At 38.9% G+C, this 19,451-nt stretch overlaps 1 pseudogene; it reads left to right on the forward strand.

Annotated features, from left to right (window-relative positions):
- Nucleotides 1-2,820: 2,820 nt before the first annotated feature.
- Nucleotides 2,821-19,451, forward strand: part of LOC139155644 (interleukin-1 receptor type 1-like) — a 37,256-nt pseudogene continuing 20,625 nt past the window's right edge.

Genomic DNA, 19,451 nt, shown 5'->3' on the forward strand with positions numbered 1-19,451 from the left:
TCAGAACTTGATGGACTCAATGAGAAATTTAAAAGAAAAAAAAACCCAGAGAAACGCAGCCAATTTTTTATCACTTTGCCTCCTAATTTAAGATTCTGGGAAATTCTTAACTAACTGGTTCCACAGGCTGAAGTTTGAAACCTCACAGGGTTGGATGACATTTTTTTAATATTGAGCTTTAACAGAAATAACAATTGCAAAGCGAATTGAAGGGTTATGCAGCTGTTTTATGTCTTTAGATTTATTCTCAAAATTTACACCCATGACACGACAAAATTGACATGCCAGCATGTTTATGCGGCGGAAACAATTTGCCACCCTAGGCCTGATTGTGTTTATCATTTTGAAATTGGGTTGTCCTTATCTTGAACTTGTAAACAGGTTCAAGTCCTCCATGAAATTTTAGGTGTATTTATTTTATGGGAGCAATTGAAATCCGCCCAATCCCATTTGATAAAGACAGGAGATTTTAAAAATACTGTAGTCATTTCAAAGGACAACCTGGTCCTGCTTTGACAAGTTTATCTCTTTCTCAGATGTGAATTTCTCTGAAGTTACATCTGGGAGGGGCAGAGATTTATTTATTTATTTATTTATTTATTTATTTATTTATTTAAATTTATTATTATTATTTGTCAAAAAAGTATAGGATAGTAGTAGTTTGTAATAAGCATATGTAAAAAGTAATGATTAAAGAGGACATTAGGATAGTGGGACAGAGACGGTAGGCACAGTGGTGTGCTTATGCACCATTCACACTACTAACCAGAGCATACAAAACGTTCACCAGACCAATTCTTGAATACAGCTCATCTGCCTGGAACCCACACCGCATTTCAGACATAAACACTCCAGAAAATGTCCAGAGATACTTTACTAGAAGAGCCCTCCACTCCACTAACCCTAACCCTAACTCCACTGCCCTACACAACTAGACTTACAATCCTAGGTTTAGAAAGCTTAAAACTACATCCCCTTAAACACAACCTAAGCATCACCTGCTACAACGTCCTTCCTGTCAATGACTTCAGCTTCAACCACAACAACACTGGAGCACACAACAGATACAAACAAAGTAAACCGCTCTAAACTTGACTGCAGGAAATACGACTTTAGTAAAGGAGTAGTTGATGAATGCAACTCACTACCAGACTCTCTAGTATCATCACCTAACTCCCAAAATTTCACTCTTAGACTAGCCACTGTTGACCTCTCCCGATTCCGAAGAGGTCAGTAAGGGGCGTGCATAAGTGCACCAGCGTGCCTTCGTCGTGTTTCTCTTTTACTAGTACAGTGGAACCCCGACATAAGAGCTGCTCTACTTAAGAGCAACTCGAGATAAGAGCTGTGAGGGGAGAGATATTTTTGTTCTACTTACAAGCCCAAATTCGAGATACAAGCGCCAAGGAGCTGTCTCCTGAAGCCGAACGCTAACTTCCGCGTTCGGCTTCAGGAGACAGCTGCGAAGCGGCGCGCGTGTTTTAAAAGGTTGCAGCCGGCCTGGGGGGCTCGGGGGGTGCTTGCAGCCAGCCTGGGGGGCTTGCCAGCACCCCCCCGAGCCCCCCAGGCCGGCTGCAACCTTTTAAAACACGCGCGCGGCTTCGCAGCTGTCTCCTGAAGATGAACGCGGAAGTTAGCTCTTTTTCTTTCTCTCTTTTACCTTCCCTTCCTCTATTTCTTCTTTTCTTTCTCCTTCCCACCTTCTTCCCTCCCTCCCTCCCTTCACTCATTCCTCTCTTACTCTCCCCTTTCATAAGTTTCCTTGCTTCCTTCCTCTGTTCCTGTCCCTTCCCTCTTTCCTTCCTTCCTTCCCACCCTCCGTCCATTCATTTATCCCATTCCTCTCTTGATCGCTTAAAGCCGGTCCCTGGTGCAAAAAGGGTTGGGGACCTCTGTCCTACAGGATTGGGTGGCAGAGAAGTTGAACATATGTAAATTTAAAAGTTTAAGAAAGTTTACAAGTTAAGTGAAAGAAACTTCATTATTCATTTATATGTACATGTACATTTCTTCATTAAAAACATGTCTTTCTGCATAATTTAGACTAACTTTGTGAGTTTTTTGAGGGCTGGAACCAATTAAAATTATTTACATTAATTCCTATGGGGAAAAGTCGTTCGAGATAAGAGCTGCTCGACTTAAGAGCCCAGGTCAGGAACGAATTAAACTCGTATCTCGAGGTACCACTGTACTGTATCATGTATATAAATATTATTATATCTTTGTATACCACCAATATGTACTTGACAAAAACAAACAAATAAAAATAAATAAATAAATACGCCGGCCCCTTGCAGACCTCTTAGAAACTGGGAGAGGTCGGCTGTGGACAGTCTAAGGTTAAAGTTTTGAGCCTGGATCGCTTCCTAAGAGGCGGGTCATTAGCTTGGCCACCGTCGCCTCCGTCCTTCAGCCTCTCCGCCTCCGAAATGTTCTGGACCTCCGCCGACCGCGCAGCTTTCAATCATTCACCACCCCCGCCGCCACCCCCGCGCGCCGTCAAGCTGGCGGGAGCGAGGCTTGAGATAATTCCCGGGGCGGAGCTTTTCTTCGCGGTTCCCTGCCTGAGGCGAGAGTAGTGCCTGGAATAGTGGCCGCCTGGAGTAGCCCAGGTGAAGAGGCGGCTCGTCCTGCTTGTTCGGGTAAGGCCAAAAACATGGCGGGGCCCCCGATTAGGATGTTTTTCGGGAGAGAGCGGGGCTCCATTTTGCGCGCCGGCGGACCATTTGGCTGAGGTGTTTGGGCGGGGACCGGGTGGGTGGGAAGCGCGACGCAATAAGCGGTCCCGAAACCTTTCTTCAATTCGAGGGGAGACAGGGACTTGCGGCGGATAATTCGTCCTCGGTTCCCCCCTTCGCGCCTCACCCGCCCGAAAGGGAGTGAGTCATTCCGTGGATGCCGGCACTTCTTCCCTTCTCTGGCCCGGACCTGTCAGCGACTGGCTGGAGCGACTTGTCTTCACCTTTTTTGCTTCTCCGCCAAAGGCGCCTTGGCAAAGCGGGGGCACCTGACGTGCGCAACAGGGCGCGTTTCCAGTTCCACCTCCGGCTCTTCTAAAGAGGATTCGATGCATTTTTTAAAAAAGGTGTAGAATGACACTTTTTACTCTTGGGTATTTCTTACCGGGCACTGGCCCTTGGTATAGCTTTCTCGACCCATTGAATTCTTGATTTCTTAATGGCTAAAGTCCGCTGGCCGCGGCTTCGATCTGGCGTGAGTGTAAATGTTGATTTTGCCTTTACAGACGGTCAAAGAATAACATCTGCGTTCCCAAAAGTGACAGCCCGGCAAATCCAGGGGTATCTTCCTTTTAATTGTTTCTCTCTAGTCAAAAAGGGGGAATGCGAGGTTCTGACTTATTCTACCACATGGTGCGGAGTCCTCGTAAAGTTGGCCGAAGTTGTTTATAGAGAGAGTCATTTCCAGGTTTATTTTTCCAATGTGACATGTGGGTTGTGGTTTTATTGATTCCTTGAGTTCGAATTTGCAAATCAGGAGTTATATAAAAATGGTGAAATGTTTGGCATGTTGGAAAGGAGAAATTATTTCTCATTTGTCTGGTAAAAGGCAAATAAATGGGGTGAAGAAAAAATAACTGAAGATGGAAGAAACTATTCTTAGTTGGCAATATTGTACCCTAGAAAAGCCAATGATTATAGAAACATAGAAGATTGACGGCAGAAAAAGACCTCGTGGTCCATCCAGTCTGCCCTTATATTATTTTCTGTATTTTATCATAGGATAGATATAAGTTTATCCCAGATATGTTTATATTCATGATTGCATTGTTAATGGATGATTTTTAGAAATACAGTATTGCCAGTATGGCCAGTGGAAGTGAGACCCAAATTTATTATTACAATATTCATTGGAAAGTCAATAAATATTTTTATTTTTTATGCAGTTGCCCAGGATAGAAATTCCATGTCTCCAGGCTGAGATTATGATAATTTATTGACTGACATTTAATGCTTATTCCTATATCAACAATGAAATACTTAACTGTAATCAAATATATTGATTAACAATTGAAAAATGTATATAGAACATAATTGGATTTTAATAAATGTTACCTATTACCTAGTTTTGAAACCATTGCCTGGAGGGTTTATTTCTTTTATTTCTTTATTTTTTGTATATGGCTATCATGGTGCAATCATCAACATAGGGTAGGTCAGGGATAGGCAAAGTTGGCTCTTCTATGACATGTGGACTTCAACTCCCAGAATTCATGAGCTAGTATGATTGACTCAGTAATTCTGGGAGTTGAAATCCACAGGTCATAGAAGAGCCAAGTTTGCCTACCCCTGGGTAGGTTATTGAAGTTTTTTTCTCTCAATTTGAAGACTATGTTTCTCTTTTTCAAATACAGCTTCCCATAATATGTATTCAGCATAGATTGAGTAAAGATGGAGAAAATATTAACACTATCACACTCCTTTGCCAATATAAACCCAATGTGTTTCACTGTATTATGTTATTTTTAGTATTCGTTGGCATTATCAATGATGCAGCATATATCAGCAATATTTCATATTCCTTAGCCTTTTCTAAAGCCAGTTGGAGCACATGGTGCCTCTTTTTCCATGTAGGGCTTTAATCTGTGTTGGATTATGATAAGCACTATTTTGTTAGCATGTGTAATTAAGGATACCTCTCTTTATGGTATTGACATACTGATTTAACCCTTTCAGTCAGTTGGCCACTGTGTTACCTGGTTAGAAATTTTATGGACTCTTCTGTTGCTTGCTACTGTATATTTCAGCGGGTATTGAATTAACTCAGGTAGCTTCTGACTTTGTAATGACCAATGTGCTGATCTAACATCTAGTACTAGTTGTTTTTGTAAATAGGGAATAGTTTCTAAGATATCTTGAATCTTGACATCTCTTCTGTACAATATCTCCTCTTCCTCTTCCTCCTCTCCAGCAGTTCATGATCTGTTCCACAATAGGCACCTAGCCATGCCTTCATGCTAGGCAATTGGATTCCTATACCTTTTGGTTTTTTTGGGGGGGGTGTCAATAATACAGCAAACTTCATTGGGTGATATCTATGTGTAGAGGCATCATTTTGTTTATTCGAACGAGATCGACTTAAGATAAAGTACATGTTTAATTAGATTGAATTATTAATATTTCTTTTAGCTCTGCTTATTTTGCAGAATTCCCCTCCAGCGTACCACTAAAGTCCAAGTGTGTCAGACCAAGATAATTTTTGCAAACCAATTTTTAAAATTAAGGCTATAATTGTACCATGTGAGGCTGGAATTTAACAATTCCACCCTGGAATCTTACCTATCACCAATATAACTCTTTGATTAAAATTCAAGAGTGGCCTTCTTGATGTCAGTAAAACATTTTTCTACCATAACCCTGCCATATTCACACTAACTTTCAACGATCTAAACATTCTCAAGCATACTTCTTGGCCCTTCTGGGATGTTATCCAAGGAATTAATTTTCTAAAATTCAGCTATGCTTCTCTTTCTTCCTAACTTTTGGAGTTATTTATCATCTTGCTTCCATCTGAATGTTTGCATTATGTTTCTAGTATATTCAGATTATAAAGTGGGGGATAGATTGTAAACGACCAGTAAGTTATTTTCTTAGGGGCTGCAGTAGCTCTTATGGCTAGGACATTGACTCAGAATATCATAGAGGGGTTCGCAATTTGGCAGTTTGAAAACTATGATTGCAAGCCGAATATCTGAATGAACTCCCATCAATTTGTCCCAGCTTATGCCACCCTTGCAGTTCAAAAGCATACAAGTGCAAGAAGATAAATATGTGTCACCTTGGTGGGAGAATATAACAAGGATATGAAAACAGCCCCCTTGGTGTCCTCAGATATCCTCTGGGCAATGGTGATGTCATGAGCTAATCCTTAGAACCCAGAAATGTTTTAGTAAATGCTTCCAACATGAATGTAGTAGTAGTAATTTTCTTGTCATTTCTCTTTTGAAAAGTGCAGTCATTCCATTAATTGGTCAACAAGACCAGTTATTAAAAGTTAACAAGTTTACAGTTAATAAGACCAGCAATTTACAGAAAATATCCTGATGTTCTTGCCTGAAGAGTATCATGTATAGAATTATTGAAAATCAGAATAGTGACCAGAAAGTGCAGGTATGTAAAAAAAATACAATTGCATTTAGCTCTGCCTCTGCAAATCTTGAGGAATAATATAAACTATTATCTACATATGAATGTTTTATAGCTTAGTTTGCTGTGCTACCATCATGGTAAGTGTACATCAAAGTAGCACATTTTCTGAAGTTAGCATATTGTGACTTAATATCAAAAGTGGGGTTTCAAGCCAATTTAAATTAAATTAAACATTTGTTTGCTTGCATGCATTGAATAAAGAAAATGTACCGTAAATTGATCTTATTTATACAAATCTCTTACTGTTTGTTAATAGAAAACAGTTGTATGTTACCCATATGAGTTACAATTGTAGTAATCCATAGATTATGCACAGGGCCATTTTGTACCGAGTTCTTGTGTGCCTTATTTGCTTTTAATATTACATAATGAGTCATGAGTCAATGATCACTTGTTGCAATAGAAAAAACACATTTGTTTCCAAATTTGTCTTCTCTCAGAATCTGTGAACTTTTGAAAACAAGATCTTACAAAAATGGTACACAAAAATGAATAAATAATATATGGTGAACATGAAACTGTTTATTGTGTTTTTTAAATCTTCTAGATGAGAATCTACAGAAGCTAATAAGTTTTATGAGAAATTAAAAATACAGAATAATGGTAGAAAAAAAGAAAACAAACCCACAAGCTTGTTTGATTAAGGCGGCAGGGTAGAAATCGGAAAACGGTGACATCTATTTCTGTCTTAGACATGGAAGCTAGCTGGGTAACAGTCACTCTCTTAACTCAACTCACTTTATAGGGATGTAGGGAAATAGAAGGAGGAGTATTAATAGGTTTGCTACTTTATTTATACAAATAATATGGAAGGGATTAAAAAAATCTAAAATATAAACATGGAAAGGAAATAGTTACTGTATTCATATACGAAAGGAAATAGTTACTGTATTCATATACGAGTCTTCGGAGAGGGGCGGCATACAAATCCAAATAATAAAATAAATAAATAAATAAAATACTGTACAGTACAAGACTCAAATACTATCATATTGAAATGAAATTATGAAAGAGAAAAATATTAAAAAGTAGGTAGTAATTAACTAATTAACTAGTAACTAATTATTCTTTAGTTTTATTGTAGATAGGAAATTATGGAGAAATGAAGTACTTCGTTTAAAAAAAAGGGAATCAGCATGAAACAAATACAGTTTGGGCTATTTTCTGCATTGTTCCTGTATATTGTAGCTGAATTTTTAAAATCATTTTGGTTTTTAAAGTATGGATGATTAAAGATTGATGTTCATTTTCAGTTTCTTTGCTATAATTTTCCCACTTCTGAACAATTTTCTCCAAATATTTAAGTGCACTGGTATAATTACTCTGTGTAATAACTTTTGCATCAGACTATAGGTACTTAATGTATCTTTGTAGTGACCAACTGTCCTCCTTTTCCGATAATTACAAGGGCAATTAAATTTTTACATTGTTCGAATACTTTCTGATGCCTTCCCAGATTTTTTTTTCCATTTTGAAATACGGTAATCCTTTTGTTTTAGCTAAGGAATTGGATTTCACCCACATTCTTTCAAAGAAGAGTGTATTCCTATTAACTATGTTTATTCTCTGAATTCTTTCTTGGATTCTCTATGGATTCCCTCCCACCACCAAATAAATCACTGACTCTCTCTGCTTTATACGAACTCTGTATGTAGTTTAAGAAGGAGCCATGTAGACAAATCAACCCAACACATTTACTACTGGAGTTTATAATAATGGATTCTTGATAGAAACCAGCATCCTTTTTGTCTTTCTTGTTAATGTTCATATTCTGTTATTTTTTAAATACCATGTCTAGAATACAGTAGTTGACATATAATATAAGTGTATTAAGTTGTTTTGTAGTATTTCTGTCTTGGACTAAAACTGTAATAAAGCTGTTTCTGCTTTTGGAGAAGCTCAAGGCAAAACTGAGTACTGTATATCTGTCTTTTCTCTGTTATATTTACATATTTGTGTTTTGCCACCACTGTTGAACAGCTGGTATAATTTATCCAATATTTAGCGTTAGCATATTTAAAAAAGTTCTTTCAACATTCTGGCACCATGTCTAGAGTTCCAGGTTATTTCTGTGTCTATTTCCTTGGTTCTTTGCCTATTGCTTCATTACTTTTTTTGTGTGAATACTTTAGTTTTTGTTTTCATTTTACACATCTGTTTCTGTTTTCAGTTGTGCTTATATTGACCCTTATTTTAATATCTTTTTACAACTGGAGAGCCTTTTCTCATTAGCTTCTCCCATCTTACAATTCTGCTTATTACTACACCGAATTCATTAATATACTTTCTTAAATCCCAAGATAAGCATTCAACCACACAATGTTTTAATTTTTATTTATATTGAAAATTTCAATGTCACGTATTCACTTTCCCCTAATCTTGTGCCTATTTCTGAAGAAGAAACTTGTTATCAAAAAATGTCAGGAATTTAAAGGTCTACATTCGACAGAACATTTTTCCTAACAGATTTTGGTTTAATAAAAAGTTTCACTACTATTTATTGAAAAATAACTTTTTTAATGAGACATTTACATGAAAATCTCACAGATTGTGAGTACAAATATTGATAATTATGTAGTAGTATAGAGTTTATCCTGACTTTTGCAAATGGCTATTTATCTAGCTTGGTTATATTTCGTCCTTAGTCCTGTAAAGTAGGTTAGGCTGTGATATGAAAAGTAGTTATTTCGTTAGAAATTTCCCATTACTGCGACACCTTCATTTAGCATAGATAAAATATTTAAAGCCCTAAATATCCTAAGGCCAGCTAACCTATAGTATTACTTCTCTTGTGAATTTGCAAATAAATCTCTGATGCTCTTATTTTGTTGCATGTGCTCAATATGATGCTGTTGTTAATTGGAAGCAATACTTGTTCAAATATTAAATTGGAAAGTCTCCTTTTTGCTAGTTTGGTGGATTGAAGTTGCAGAGATAGAAGCTATAGGCAATTAGTGAAATAAAACAGGTGGAACATGGAATGTATTATTGCAGTGACTAAAAACTTCTTGGACCTCTGAGGGATTAGTTTTTTCTTCTGTTTCAAAACTATGATAAACCTATTTTAGGATCTTCACCATAGGTATTAGGGGCTTTCTATCTCAAAATAATATTAAGCTATGCCACCAAAATTGATTAGTACAATTGTTTATGGAGATTCTCAGTCATTGAGGTCAGTCATAGTTTATTTTATTTATTGAATTTATATTGTATCCTTAGTGGTTAGAGTACAGTACTGCAAGCTACTTCTGCTGCTCATCGGCTGCTAGAAGTTTGGAAGATAAAATCTCAGTAGGCTCGAGGTTGACTCAGCCTTTCATCCTTCCAAGGTCGGTAAAATGAGGACCCAGATTGTTGGGGGTAATATGCTTACTCCATGTAAACCGTTTAGAGGGGGCTGTAAAACACTGTGAAGCGGTATATAAAATCTATCTGCCCTGAGTCTGCAGAGCAGGGCGGATGAAAAATCCAAGCAAGGAAGCAGGCAAGCAAGCAGTCAGGCAGGGCAGGGCAGGGCAGGGCAGGGCAGGGCAGGGCAGGGCAGGGCAGGGCAGGGCAGGGCAGGGCAGGGCAGGGCAGGGCAGGGCAGGGCAGGGCAGGGCAAGCAAGCAAGCAAGCAGATAAATAATAAAGGTGCTTTTTCAAAAGGCAACTGGACTTTGTTTTTTCTTGAAGATGTTTTACTATCCATTCAAAAAGGTTCTTCAGTTCATTAGCACAATCAGCAGATTTGACAGGCTGGGAAAAGCAGAGACAGGTTTTACAACCTTGGAATTTGTGCTTAACTAATGTCATTATTTTAAATTTCAGATTAGTTTTAATTTTTTAAAAATATTAAGTTGTGGACTCCAAAGAGATTTCTGTTTGGGTATATATAAAAGAATTAAACTAATGACGTATAAAGTAATAGGATGTCTCTCCCTGTATCATTTTTAAATGGTAAAGCAGTATGGCTAGTGGTCATATAGGAAGTGAGCATGTTTGTTACTGAAGAGAAGAATATTTGTAGCTGTTGAAGTATGGGATCCTCTATGCTCTCCGAGCGTGTGTGTGTGTGTTTGTGTGTACACTCATTTAAATGTATTTTCATTTCTTTAGGAGATGTTTTCTGCACTGAGGCTTACTTCTTGGATTTATATCATTCATTTCTCTTTCAGCTATTGTAAGTATACTATATTTATTTTTGTCTTATATCACAGTGAGTGTCACATAATAACATTGGGTTTTTCCCAAGAGTTAACCAGTCTCCTATATGACTTGTTTATTTTCTCTTGCACATGCACACTCACCATTCAGTGTGGTTATTCTGGCAATATACGAACAGAGATGTACAGTTGTGGACCCCTGTCCTATGATGTGCCATGTGTTTTTGTTTTCACAATGTACAGATCTGCACATGGCTCATTGTATTGCTTATACCATGTTGCTCAGTTTGTGTCTCGGTGCCTTGGGTTGGGCAATCTTCTGCCTTAGGGTATTCTTGGGTTTGAAGTGTGTACATATATTGTACTGGTTGAAGATCCTCCTGAGCTTTTCTGATATTTTTTGGGAGCCGAGGTGGCGCAGCAGATAGAGTGCAGTACTGCAGGCCACTAAAAGCTGACTGTAGATCTGCATGTCAGCGGTTCAAATCCCATCACCGGCTCAAGGTTGACTCAGCCTTCCATCCTTCCGAGGTGGGTAAAATGAGGACCTGGATTGTGGGGGCAATATGCTGGCTCTGTTAAAAAGTGCTATTGTTAACATCTTGTAAGCCGCCCTGAGTCTAAGGAGAAGGGCGGCATAAAAAACCTGAATAAATAAATAAAATAAATATTCCTCCAATGTATGCAATGACAGTGTTGCTTCATTTATTGTCCACTTTGTTGTCTGTTATGGACAGTGTGGAATTCAACCCACTTAACAACTGGTTAACCGAAGATGCTTTAAAAGAACACAAGTTGTGACCATTTCCTCTACTGAGTTAGTTTGATACATGATAAATATGATTGTCCATATTTGAACTTTTCTTTTAATAAAATTTTATCTGTTATTCTGCAATATATTTTTATGGCATTATTATAAATTATTTCCCATCCTAATATTTATTATATATTATACCACAATTTCAGTGCTAACTAATCTTTCAAGGACCCCTCAATTTCATGTTTGAAGCTTATGAGAAGACAATCTCAATGTTCTGAATTTGAACAGGATGTTTTCTTTAAATTCTAGTATTAAGTTAGACGACTAAATGTTCATAGTATCATACATTGTAGGTATTATGAGAAACTGTAGAAGATAATGTTACATAGCAATTCGATTGTTTTAGGAAAATGGATCTTGTTTAATTTTGTAATTTAATTTAATTTAATTTTGGCAAACAAATTATTCCCTTTGTAGCAAGATGAATAACCCAAATCTAGAATATTCAAGAATTATTTGCCATAATTGTAGATCTACTTACACATTTCAAATAGATAGATAATCTATGGCAATTATCCTATTATAATAACTGTTATACAAATATGAATGTAGGTTTATAATTTTACAAATAGTAATGCATATTTATTTATTTATTTATTTGTTAGGTAAATGCAACCTAGTTAGTTTTTTTCCTAAAGGAGAACCAGGATCTGTCTCTTGTCTACCAAGGAGCCAATCGAACCATGTTGTGACTTGGTATAGAAATGATATTAAAATGCCTGCAACTAACTTCTCCCGGGTTTATCAGCAAGCAAACCTGCTTTGGTTTTATCCTGCACAACTAGAAGATTCTGGAACATATCAGTGCACTTCGTAAGTTATTTTATTCATTGCATTTGCAGGTAGTCCCAAATTACAATAATTCATTTAGTAACCATTCGTAGTTACAATAGCACTGACAAAAGTGTCCTATGACTACATTTCACATTTTTGACCGTTGCAGCATCCCCATAAACATATGTTCCAAATTGATTGCTTGGCAACTGGCATGTCTTTATCAAGGTTGCAATATCCCTGTGTTAACTTTTGTGATCTTCTGACAAACAAAGTCAGTGGGGAAGCCGGTTTCAATAATGTTACTAACTTAAAAACTGCAGTGATTCTTGTTAAGACACATCATAAAATGGAAATGTTGGGCTCAATTGTGTAAGTCTTGACTCCGATTGGATAGCAGATTCGACTGACGAGTCAGTCGAGGTGACTGGGGCCTGTCCTTATCCACCTGTCTGGGAGGAGTTTGATCTGGTGACACCTGATTTTATTATTTATTTTATTTATTATTTGGATTTGTATGCCGCCCCTCTCCGAAGACTCGATGAAGTGGACAAGGTCATTAGAGCTGTGAGTTCCGCCACCTGTTTACTGGATCCATGTCCCTCTTGGCTGGTTTCGGCCAGCAGAGAGGTGACACGGAGCTGGGTCCAGGAGATTGTCAACGCTTCTTTGGGGAGGGGATCCTTTCTGGCTCCCTTCAAGGAGGCACTTGTGCGCCCCCTCCTCAAGAAGCCTTCCCTGGACCCAGCCATTCTTAACAACTATCGCCCAGTCTCCAACCTTCCCTTTATGGGGAAGGTTGTTGAGAAGGTGGTGGCTCTCCAGCTCCAGCGGTCCTTGGAAGAAGACGATTGTCTAGGCCCTCAGCAGTCGTGATTCAGGCCTGGCTACAGCATGGAAACTGTTTTGGTCATGCTAATGGATCTCTGATGGGCCCGGGTTCAGGGGTTTATCCTCTGTCCTAGTGCTTCTTGAACTCTCAGCGGCTTTCAATAGTATCGACTATGGTATCCTTCTGCGCCAGCTGGAGGGGTTGGGAGTGGGAGGCACTGTTTTACAGTGGTTCTCCTCCAACTTCTCTGGTTGGTCGCAGTTGGTGTTAGTGGGGGGGTGGTCAGAGGTCGACCTCTAGGTCTCTCCCTTGTGGGGTGCCTCGAGTCAGTTCTCTCCCCCCTGCTATTCAATAACTACATGAAACCTCTGGGAGAGATCATCCAAGGGTGAGGTATCATCAGTATGCTGATGATACCCAGTGTACATCTCCACCCCATATCAAGTCGGTGAAGCAGTGTAAGTGATGTGCCTAGAGGCTGTTAGGGTCTGGATGGGTGTCAACAGGCTCAAACTCAACCCTGACAAGACAGAGTGGCTGTGGGTTCTGCCTCCCAAGGACAATTCCATCTGTCTGTTCATTATCTTGGGGGGGGGATCACTGACCCCCACCATAAGAACAATTCTAAACCAGAGTTAGACCCAAGTGAGCGTGAGTCCCCTTAAAATTTCCCACTGACAAGCAGGAACATAAATTGATTGCACTCCAGCATTATAATTACAGCAGTACTTTACGTTGGTTGTAGCATTTGAAAAATGGAAAGGATTTATAATGTCACTGAAGACAATTCAATAATGAGAAGAAAATATAAAATTAATATTTTAACCATTTATTTATTTATTTATTACTTAGATTTGTATGCCGCCCCTCTCCGAAGACTCGGGGCGGCTCACAACATGTAGAAACAAATCATAAGTAAACAGACACATTTAAAAATATTTAAATATTTTTAAAAAACCCATATGCTAACAGACGCACACACAGACATACCATGCATAAATTAAACATGCCCAGGGGGAGATGTTTCAGTTCCCCCATGCCTGATGGCAAAGGTGGGTTTTAAGGAGTTTACGGAAGGCAGGAAGAGTAGGGGCAGTCCTAATCTCCGGGGGGAGTTGGTTCCAGAGGGCCGGTGCCGCCACAGAGAAGGCTCTTCCCCTGGGGCCCGCCAACCGACATTGTTTAGTTGACGGGACCCGGAGAAGGCCCACTCTGTGGGACCTAATCGGTCGCTGGGATTCGTGCGGCAGGAGGCGGTCTCGGAGATATTCTGGTCCAATGCCATGAAGGGCTTTAAAGGTCATAACCAACACTTTGAATTGTGACCGGAAACTGATCGGCAGCCAATGCAGACTGCGGAGTGATGATGAAACATGGGCATACCTAGGTAAGCCCATGACTGCTCTCGCAGCTGCATTTTGCACGATCTGAAGTTTCCGAACACTTTTCAAAGGTAGCCCCATGTAGAGAGCATTACAGTAGTCGAACCTCGAGGTGATGAGGGCATGAGTGACTGTGAGCAATGAGTCCCGGTCCAGATAGGGCCGCAACTGGTGCACCAGGCGAACCTGGGCAAACGCCCCCCTCGCCACAGCTGAGAGATGGTTTTCTAATGTGAGCTGTGGATCGAGGAGGACGCCCAAGTTGCGGACCCTCTCTGAGGGGGTCAATAATTCCCCCCCCCCCAGGGTAATGGATGGACAGATGGGATTGTCCTTGGGAGGCAAAACCCACAGCCACTCCGTCTTATCCGGGTTGAGCTTGAGTCTGTTGACACCCATCCAGGCCCCAACAGCCTCCAGGCACCGGCACATCACTTCCACCGCTTCGTTGACTGGGCCATGTTTATTGATACTAATTTTTAGCTTTAATTGTGTAAAATTTGAGTTCAAACAATGCTTGGTAGAATATTAAAATGACCATGCTTTTATAATAGTTTACATATTTAAATGAGAGTAAACACTTCTGAATGATTAGCATCTCAAATCTAGCTAAGTTTTTAAAACAATAGAACTTGATTAGTTCTATTTATTATTCATTTGTTTATACATTTTTCCTGAAGAACATACAGTATATTCCTGGAACTTGCAAATTAAATATAAGAAATTGAATTGATACAGAAAGTTTTAACTTATGCTTTAATTAATCTTGGTCCAAAATTTATAAGTACTGTATATAAAAGAGTATACTTTGAGTATATCCAACTCTTAATTGATGTTATTGCTTTTTTCACCTAAATATTAAATGATAATTTGATGCCAATTACTCTCTTTGTTGATGTATATATTATATAATAACTGAAGTACTGATACCTGTTTATTGCAGTAATTCCTCAAGCGTTAACAAAAACATAACAGTGTTTGATAACAGTGGATTGTGTTTTGATAAACAAATGGCTTTTAATCAGAAAGTTCCATTAAAATACAGTGGGACGCTGACTTGTCCAGATCTTCAAAATTACAGAAATGATGAAAATGCTCCTTTTGCTTTACAATGGTACAAGGTAAGTCCTTTTCCATAAAGACAGAAGCAAAATAGCAATTAAGCAGTTTATCTCTTCATTTTTGCACATGACTATTCTGCTATGCTATGCTATCTTTGGACCAACTGTTTACTTGAATTTCCTCTTATTTCATGTATAACCAAATAAACTTTTTTGTAAAAAAAAAAAAAGCTCTTCCAAAATAAAAAGGGTTTTCTTTTTCTTTTTTATATTTTTAAACTCATTTTTAACCCATTTTTAATCCATATCTGACTTTTTACAAAAGCACATATGGCAAGGCTACCAATTTGCTTTAGCTACATTTTAACAAGGGTTTTTAAGAATGGGGGAAAAGAGAAAGAGATAGCATTCTGCAGCACAGAGTTCATCCAAGCCATTGAAGCAGCAGAAAATGGAATATAATACTGCAAACAGTATGTTCCAGTAAGTAACTCATCTGCAGTCTCCTTATCACAGTGTTTCCCAACCTTGCCAACTTGGAGATATTTGGACTTCAATTCCCAGAATTCCCCAGCCGGCATTCGCTGGCTGGGGAATTCTGGGTGTTGAAGTCCAAATATCTCCAAGTTGCCAAGGTTGGGAAACACTGCCTTATCAGATAAATTTAATTTATGTGACTCAATGGAATGGCACTTACAAATTGAATTTGAAAGCAAACAGCATATAGAACTTTCTTCCTCTCTTGCAGAAAATGGCTGCTCTCCTTGGAACTCAGCAGTTGCTTTCCTTGCACAAGAGGTGAATGTAATAAATTTAAAAAGAGAAAATGTAACATATTTCCTCTCTAAACAATGTTTGCTTACAGCTCAAACTGACAACTCAATTTATAAACTTTTATTAACTTTCATAAATAAGATTGACTGTTTGAAAGAGTCTATTAAGAAAAAAGTTTGAAAGAGTCTGTTTGAAAAAAGTTTATTAAGAGCCACCCAAATACTACAAAAGGACTTAGGAGGACAGCTACTGATCGATATGAAACTAGAGAAGGCCCTTTTCTCCCTTCCAAAAATGTGAAAGGGAAGAACACTCATAAAGAAAACTTTCAATCAGGTAGAGGCCTAAGAGATGACCAATATAACCACAGTCTCCAGACTAACCAGGTTACATTTCAAATTTATGACAACAGAATGAATGATGGAGTTGGAGTGATAGAAAAGCTGTTAGGCTGTCTGTGAATCAGCTGCTCCACTGTGAATTCACTCTGATAGACATACTGCACACAGTGAACGATTAAAACCCTATATGAAGCCTGACTCCAACCACTGTGGAGAATGGCTGCCACCGAGAAGGCAATGTATGATAATTTTGTTATCATACAAGCAGTCCACAATTCCATCTATGTTCTTTAAGATGAAGTCCTTACTGAGCACTTTTTCAATATTTACAATATGGGTCTTTTGCTCAGACGAAGTGTGCCCATTTCTGAAACAGCCTCTCCAAGAGGGAATGGTTGCTTTAAATCAGGGGTCCCCAAACTTTTTACACAAGGGGCCAGTTCACTGTCCCTCCGACTGTTGGAGGGCCGGACTATAAAAAAACTATGAACAAATTCCTAGGCACACTACACATACCTTGTTTTAAAGTAAAAAACAAAATGGGAATGTGCTATTTTGAGGGGGGAGAAGGTCTGAAATTTATAAATGAAATTCATAATGGTTAATAAGTTAGAAATATAATTGGTGTTGCACTTTTTGAAGGAACATTAAGGAGGAAATTTAATTTTAAAAAAATGAATGTAACTGGATGACAAAATTAGAAAAAAAACTTTAGCAACTTTTTTGATGATTGATATTAGTTACTAACAAAAGACTGCATTTTATTCATGGAAAATTACATGGTACACTGTGTTGTTTGAATGTATGTTGAGAGAAAATTTTTAAAAAATTACCATCACCCCAAAACAGTCCTTCCTTCCTCTGTCCCTCCATTCATTTCATTCTTCCTTCCTTCCTTCCTTCCTTATTCCCTCCATTTCTCCTCCCTCCCCTCCCTCCTTCATTCCTCTCCACTTCTCCTTCCCTCCCTCTCTTTCCCTTTTCTTTCTTTCTCTCTCTCTTTTCCCTGTGCTCTTATCACTCACCAGCGGGCCGGATAAATGGCCTCAGTGGGCCGCATGTGGCCCGCGGGCCGTAGTTTGGGGACTGCTGCTTTAAATCCAAGCCGCAACAGCCCTCATACTGATAAGGTATACTGAAGCTGTTGCAGCTAAATTGACCTGAGAAAACAAAGGAATGTACAAACGGTGTATCCCATGGCTGCAGAAACTGCTGAGGATGTGCCAGAAGAAATGCTGATTGTCCTATTGTCCTATTTATTTCAGCCTTCCCAAGATTTACTAGAACTATAAAAACATAGTTCATAAGCTACAATCATTACTAGCCGTGACCAGAACTTCTCAGCTAAGAGGTCCTCTATTACCTCCATACTATGGTTTGACAAGGATTGTACAAAATCCAAGAAATTTCTCACTTTAGCATATAAGATGTACAAAAGTGAGACTGGGAATGGCAATAAAACTCTTAAACATCTTACTCTCAAATAACAATTTAAGCAATTGATTGTTCTTAAGAAACATCAAAAATATTTTTGCCCATTGAAATCCCTGGTACCAATTACCTAATTTTCTCCTCCACTTTTTATATTATGAAGCTGTCTTCATGTCAAGAATCTGTTGCCCTCTTGTGGCCTTTTATCATACCGACACTTTATCGTTGATGCATTTTTCAGGCAAAATTGTTTTGATTGCAGTTCCAAACTTTGTTTCCATTATAAAATGAGAATCTTTAATATTGTTTAAGAGCCAGATTATTTCCTGCTTGGCTTCATTTAACAGTTTTTGAGAGGAGTTCCAACATGAACCATAAATATGCTTTCAAGTCTTTGCAATGCTGATATAAATACATTGATTTTTTTATTCTTTTTTGGCCAAGAAGTTTACAAATGTTTCATTTTATTTAGTTTTCACTTATTTCCCAGTATCCTTCTTATTTTTCCATATGTTATCCATCTTTCCATAATTAGTTGGTGTCTTCAGGTAAGTAATAGGAGGAGGAAGGTGTGCTGGTTATGTTCACCACCTTGAGTTACCTGTAAAAATAAAGGTGGGATATAAAATAAATTTAAATATGTTTTATTGTGACTTGGTGCTCTCTGAGCTTAGCAGACATTTCATTACAGAATGAGATAACATCATCAGTGGTTTAGTTTTAATGTTTTAATATTTTAAATAAATTCCTTTGGAAATTTATTGGGTTGTTATTTGGAACAAATATTTCATCCGTTCAACTTCATTTTAGCTATGAGTTATTATGGCTAACATCCTCTCACTGCCTACCTTGCTTAGCTATTGTCTCTCCAGTTTTCAAATTAATAGATATATACCAAAAGCTGGGCTTAACTATTCTGCATTCACATTCTGAGAATAGGTTTGTATGAATTGTAAATGTAATAAGCAGGGAGTTCGTAAAAGAAACAGGCCTTTATTGCTATAACACATGCCAAAGCATGCAGGCACAGACATAAGAGAACAGAGCCTCCCCAGCTCTTTATACATAGAGCTGGCTGAGGCAGCAACCAATACATAAACAGTAAACCTTCCCGCTTACAGTGTTACCAAGTATACGCGTCCAATCAGCACCCTGGATAAGGCACCAATAGCTGCGGCTGTCAGCCCGGCTGGTTGTCACGCAGACACTTCACTCCTTCCCCTTTGATTGGAGCAAACGAAATCTTGTAAATAGGCGGGCTTTTTGCAAATTCGTCCAGATCGCCGGGGCTCCACAACACCCCTCGGACTTAACCCTGGGGTAAATTCACCTTGTAAAGGGGCAGGGCTGGATACCGCTGCAGGCTGGCTTTTCTCCGGGCTAAACCCCGCTTGGGCTCCCTCTGTCCCCTGAGCCTGGAGAGCGTTCCCATCCGACCCCTCTGTCCTGTCACTGATCCCAGCTGATTCCCGAGCCCCTGCCTTATTAAGTCTGATCTGGTCAAGATGCCGTTTCCAAATCCGGCCATCCCCTAACTCCGTCTCAAATGAGTGAGGACCCAATTCCCTCCTGACCACCTGCGTATGAGCGGACAAAAACCGAATCACCTACCTCTATCCTCCTGTCCGGTCGCTCTGGCCACTGGGCAGCTTGGGAATACAAAGGGTGCAATCTATCCAGGGATATTCTGATCTTCCTTCCCATTAACAACTCTGCCGGGGTCT

This window comes from Erythrolamprus reginae, unplaced genomic scaffold (genome assembly GCF_031021105.1).
Source record: "Erythrolamprus reginae isolate rEryReg1 unplaced genomic scaffold, rEryReg1.hap1 H_38, whole genome shotgun sequence".
NCBI lineage: Eukaryota > Metazoa > Chordata > Lepidosauria > Squamata > Dipsadidae > Erythrolamprus > Erythrolamprus reginae.